Raw genomic sequence first — 6,388 nt, forward strand, 5'->3', positions numbered from 1 at the left:
CTGAGCCACCTGTTAACTGGGGGGAAAATTATTGTAAATTACCTGATAAAGGTCTAATTCCAAGATATACTGAGAACTGACATAAAGGCACAGGAACAATAGCCTTTTCCTAATACATAAATGCTCAAAGAATATGAATAGCCATTTCTCAAGAGAAAAACACAGCATCAACAATCACATGAAAATTGCTCCAATCCAATTATAATCATGATAATAGAAATTCAAATTTAAATGATTCTGAGATTCTATATAATATGTATCAGACTGGCAAAATGACAAAACAGGAAAATGACTGTTGTTGGAGGGGCTGTGGGAACTAAGGCACATCGGTACAATACTTGTGGAAAGCAAGTTGGTCACCACAGGTGACTGAATTCTGTATACGCTTTGACTCAGCAATGACACTTTTAGGCAGATACTCCAATGTGATAAAAAAAAAAAAAGAAAAGCACTCATACATACAAAAATTGTTATAGTAATACTTTTTGTTGTAGCAAAGAACAAGAAATGAAGTAGAAGCTAATCAATTGGTAAATGAATGAGTAAATTATGGTATGTGCCTATAATGGAATATTATTGTATTGTAAGAAATGATGAAAGGGATGGATTCAGAGAAACCTGGGAGGACTCATGAACAGGTACAGAGTAAAAATGAAGAGAACAGGGAGGACAATTTATATTATAATGACTATAACACTGAAAAGGAAAACAATTATGAAAGACTTAAGAAATCTGATCAATTCAATGATCATTTATGACTCCAGAAGACTGATGAAGATTCCTGATTTTCACCTTTTGGCAGATAAGTGATATACTAGAGGTGCAGAATAAGACGTTTTCAGACACAGGCAACGTATGGATTTGTTTTGGTTAACTAGGTTTATTATGAAAAGTTTTAATGTATTTTATTTGTAAGGGGTGGAGAAGTCTTATGGGAGAGACAGTCTGGGGTGGATGATGATTATGATATGGAAAAAAAAAGAAAGAATGAAAGTTTAAAATCCACCAAAGGGAGATTCAGTAGGGCACACAAACAAGCATGGTAGTGGTGGAAATACTATGTTAAATTTAATACATTCTCTTTTAAAAAGTTATATGTGCCAGAGATTCATGGTGTCATACACAATCTTTTTCTACTTTTTTCTATGAGGTGTTTGTATTTTATAATTTAAAAAAATAGTTGTTTAAAAAGCATGCTGCTACTCCAAGAGTCCCTGCTCTTATGGATATTTAAATTCTAAGGACTAAGCTAACAGTTCAACAAAATGCCTCTGCCCAATTGACTCAAGAATGTTTTCCACATCATACTGGTCCACCTACTGTCTTTCTGACCACTCTTTCTTTGTCTCCTTTGTTAGTTCTTCTTGTCTTTTTCTTTGTAGCTCAGTAGTTGGCCCTCTGCTCTTCTCTCTATATATCCTCTTCCTCAAAGATCTTATCTATATTCCTAGTTCCAGTGGTCACCTAAAATCATAGAATCTCAGAATTAGAAGACACCTCAGATTCATCCAGTCATTATAACTGGCACTTATATGTAAGGATGTGGATCAACTGAGTCGATCAATTACTCCATCTCACTTTGCACCCTATCTTTAGCTTGTAAGAACACATCTAGATTGAATTAATCAATCACATGTTTAAACTAGTTGTGAACAAGGCCTGTATATTTCTCTTTTGTATCAATCACCCTCTGGCTTTAGATTCAATCAGTTTAGAAGTCCTTGAAGGCCCGGTTGTATGAACTGAAGACTTTTATCTGCTGAGATTGATTGAGGGACTGTTATGTCCTATGGGTTTTGTATAATAAAATTAGAGATGACCTTGGCTTCTTCCCCCACCCTCCTTGAACAGAGGAGGACCTTGTGAACTTTGGAGTGAATCATCAGCTCTCTCTTCCTATCCTTAGAAAGTGTCAGGGTTTTTCAAACTCTTTCCTGTAGGGATAAGGAAGGGCCTGGAGCCCTGTCCCTGGCAGTAGAAATGTTGAACTGTGATTTGAACTGTGATCACATTTAGCTGTTGCTAATGCACATGTTTTGACTTTGCCTGGAGGCGTTGGACCCATGACTACCTTTTCTAGTTTATTTTTCTTTGCTGAGTATAGGTAACTGAACAATGATCCTGAGATGGACATTTCCAGCCTTGCAAGCAACCTCCTGAATCTGAGAGGTGAAGAAATCCTGATTTCCTTGCCTGGCAGCAGGAAAAATTTCTTAATTCGAAAAGAAGATGAGTTCAATCCCTGGCCTAGTATGCTGGAAGATATGAACCTGGAGGGAACCATTTGTACAATGCAGAACAAAGGTGAAGATGAAATGATGATTCAATAGTCCCACAAAATGCTTAATGTTTTGATGTTTTAAATATCAGTCTCCTGAAACAGCATGTCAGTAGTTACTACTGGTGTTTATTGAAGTTTTTTGTTGTCCTTCACATGCTTATGAACATCTTATGTAAGCATATCTTTAGTGAGGAAAAAGATAGCTGTCCTAAATGTGATTTACATTAACACAGTTATCCTTCCTGCATCACCGGGGTTAAGGACCCATGCCCTCGCAATCTGGAAAATTTGTGTAAAATTTTTTGGCCCTCCCTTCATACAAGAGAAGTCTGAATTATTATGGTATTAAAAGATAAAATATGTTGATATCATACAATACTATACATATATTTTATGCATTTCTGAGTTTTTAAACTTTTTCTGTGTTGTCTGCTGGCCTTCTAGGGTTGTCTGCAGCTTCCACAAAAATTCCCATTTAATTTCTTATGCCAACCTGAGATATATCGAAACTGCAATAGGGAAAGTTGCCATGTGGAAGGGGTAACTGTACATTGAGTTTCTTTCTATAGTCCCTTTTGGGGGAGACTCTAGATGGGAATTAAACCTAAGCTTTAAGTAATTTTCCTAGAGCTCTAGGGTTAGGGCATAAAAAGCCAGAGAGAAAAGATTTTGACTTTAGTCTCTGAGTGACAGACTTCCCCAAATGTGAACCTGGTCTTCCAGTGTGTTAGTCCAGCACTGAGAGAGACCCCTTGGTAGAGACGGAGAACAGCAATTATGGGTGTTTTGTTATATAGAACAATTTAAATTTTGTAAAGCATTTAAAATTTTTTCTCATTTGAGCCTCAAAATAACCCTCTGAGGGAGGCACTGCAAGGCTTATATTCTCCATTTTATGAAAAAAGGAACTAAGGGTTAGAAAGTTTAAATGACTTACCCATATTTACATAGCCAGTAAGCGTCAGATATGGCGGAGGGGTCTTCAAACTTTTATGTACTTCTACCAGTAAAAAAGTTTTTGAGCCCATAACCTCCCCCTAATATAATTATGTTTACATAATTATTTATAAGTTATATATAGCTATATCTGAATAATAAGTATATACATTAGAAAACTTATCAAAAATTGAAATTTAAAAAAAAATTTTTTTTTAGGCAATCGGGGTTAAGTGACTTGCCCAGGGTCACACAGCTAGTAAGTGTCAAGTGTTTGGTCTGAGGCTGGGTTTGAACTCAGGTCCTCCTGACTTCAGGGCCAATTTTCTATCCACTGCTCCACCTAGCTACCCCCAAAATTGAAATTTTTAAAGGAATACTGTTGTTGTTGAGTGATTTTGGTTGTGTCTGACTCTCCATGATCCCATTTGGGGTTTTCTTGGCAAAGATACTGGAGTGCTTTGCTATTTCCCTCTAGATGGGGAAACTGAGACAAATAGGATTAAATTACTTTCCTGGGATCACACAGCTAGTAAGCATCTGAGGCTAGATTTGAGCTTAGATCCAGGGCCAGCACTCTATCTACTTTCACATCTAGATTAAAGGGATGAATTATAGATAAAGTAATATCTGATCCTAGATTCGATTGGAAGTTATTGGAGTTTATTGAGAAGAGGTAAGTGACATGATCAGACTTCTACTTTAGAAAAATCACTTGGAGAGGCAGCTAGGTGCTGCAGTGAATAGAGCACTGACCCTGAAATCAGGAGGACCTGAGTTCAAATCCGGCTTCAGACACACAATTCTCTCTAGCTGTGCGACCCTGGACAAGTCACTTAACCCCAATTGCCTTGCAAAAAAAAAAAAAACAAACAAACCAAAACAAAACCAAAACAAAACAAAAACAAAAACAAAAAAAAACCACTTGGCTGCTGTATGGAGGATGGATTGAACAGGGGAGAAATTTGAGGCAAGGAGACCAATTAGGAAGCTATTGAAATGGTTGCCACAAGATGTGATAAGGGCCTGAACTAGGGTAGTAACCTTGTAAGTAGAGAGGAGATAGATGTGAGACATGAAGTGTAGGAAGACTGGACAAGACTTCACAATTGCTTTAGAGGCGGGGTGAGAGAGCAGAGTGGAAAATAACACTAAGCTTGTGAACCCATGTGGCTAGAAGGATGGTGGTGTCCTTTATAGTAATCTGGAAGTTTGGAAGAGTGGTGAGTTTAGGAGGAAAGATAATGTAATGAGATCTGTCATGTAGATTGCAATCCATCCATACCTGCTCATTCTGTGCAACTCACTCTGTCCCACCCAAAATAAAAAGGGGGGAGGCAGGATCCTTAATTATCAGTCACTGACTAGCTCTTAGAGCCTATCCTCCATAAAGTGCTTGTCATAGCCACAAGGTAAACTTGAGGACAAGAAGTAGGTATGCCGGGAGGGGGAATTACCCCAAAATCATCTACCCAGTTGTACATAACTTGTACATAACTGAGTTTTCACATGTTGTCCCTCCTCCCCCCTAGAGTAAGCTCCTAGAGTTCTGGTTTGGGTCTGAATTAGGCTAATCCCCTGGTATCATCAGAGTCATCAAAGTCCAGTGGCAGAAAAAAAGTCAAGAGATTATCAAGGGCCCAGGATGCAGCAGATGACCTTGATGTCTTTGATGTCAGACCAAGCTCTCAGCACTCCACAGTGCCAGCTTCAGTCACCTTCAGGGCAGTTGGAACAAATTGTTCCCATCCACCCATTCCCCGGGGGAATTATTCACATGCTTGGAGTAGACATCCCCTTAACTCACCAATGAGTTTGAGGCCTGTTGGTTCCCCTTAATCTGGGTTAGCCCATCTGCCATGACAGTTTTACCAGGATGTGACTGCTGTCTTGGAGTCACAAGTGAGAGTTGAGTGAGAGGCAGACCCCAAAGGTGCATAAAGGCTCAGCAAACCCTCACCCTAGAGGTACAATCCCACCTGAATACCCCATACACCTGCCTAATAAATGCTTGTGGATTGATTGTTTTGGACTTGATGTGAAGAAAAACTTCCTAACAATCAGAGCAAGGCAAAAATGGAATGTTCTGCCTTTGGAAGGTTGGACTGCTGATAACCACTTGCTAGTTATGTTGTAGAGAAGACTTATTCACCTGTTTGTTGAACTATATGGCCACTGAGTCCCCTTCTGACTCTCTGATTCTGTAATCATTATCTTCCCCTAATGGGGCTCCCTTTCCTGATTTCCCTCTTTTTGTTAGTGGGCTATCCTTCTCCCAGTCACCTAAGCTAGAAATCTGAGTCACCTTTGACTCTTTCCTTTCCCTAACCTCCCTTCCCCACTCCTTCCTACCATGTTCAGTTAGTCACAAATTCCAACTTTCTTTCCTATTGCTTGCCACCACCTAAATGAGACTTATTAATCAAAAATTATTTAACAACCTACTACTATATATATAACATCCTCTACTACTATTTAACAACCTGCTATATGCAAATCTCCTTTACTGACAAGGATAAAGACTACTCCAAAGTAATGAAGAAAGGGAGCAGCAGTGGCCTGAGTCCCTGGAAAATAATTCTCCTTGGTGTATTTGGAGAGCCTTAGCCTATCCAGAGTGTGGTTGCAGATACCTAGTACAGGCCCACTGATACCCCATGTCTTATCATTAGCTAATTTCCCTTTAACAGGAACAAGGTCAATTGCCCCCAATCAGGATGAACCCTTATCCGTCAGGCCCACATCTTCTATTCCCAACTGAACCAGAAGAGTGAGCCAGAATGGCATTAACACAATTAGTCCTCCATTGTTTTATAATGGAGGAGAGCTAAAGCATAGATAAGCCCAGAGAGTAGATGATCCAAAAAATATTTTCAACTGGACCTTGGGATGTATAATATGAATCTTTTTTTCACTGGTAAATTTACCTTCATAATTACTTGCTCATAATGATGCCACTGAACTTGAGCCAAGTGGTGCAGGCCAACCGGACATGGCAGACAGTCTGAAAGCACACTTTTGCCCTAGTCACTCCATAAGGGTAGAGAGCCCACACATTCATGACCTAACCCAAACTGTCTGTCACTACTAATGTCCCAAGGATTCTCAAAAACAGCAGCCACCAGCATCAGGAATGGGGAGATAAGGAGGGAGCTGCCATTAGAGGTGACA

The sequence above is a fragment of the Vombatus ursinus genome, unplaced genomic scaffold, assembly GCF_900497805.2.
Source record: "Vombatus ursinus unplaced genomic scaffold, bare-nosed wombat genome assembly UNPS02010769.1, whole genome shotgun sequence".
Taxonomy (NCBI): Eukaryota; Metazoa; Chordata; class Mammalia; order Diprotodontia; family Vombatidae; genus Vombatus; species Vombatus ursinus.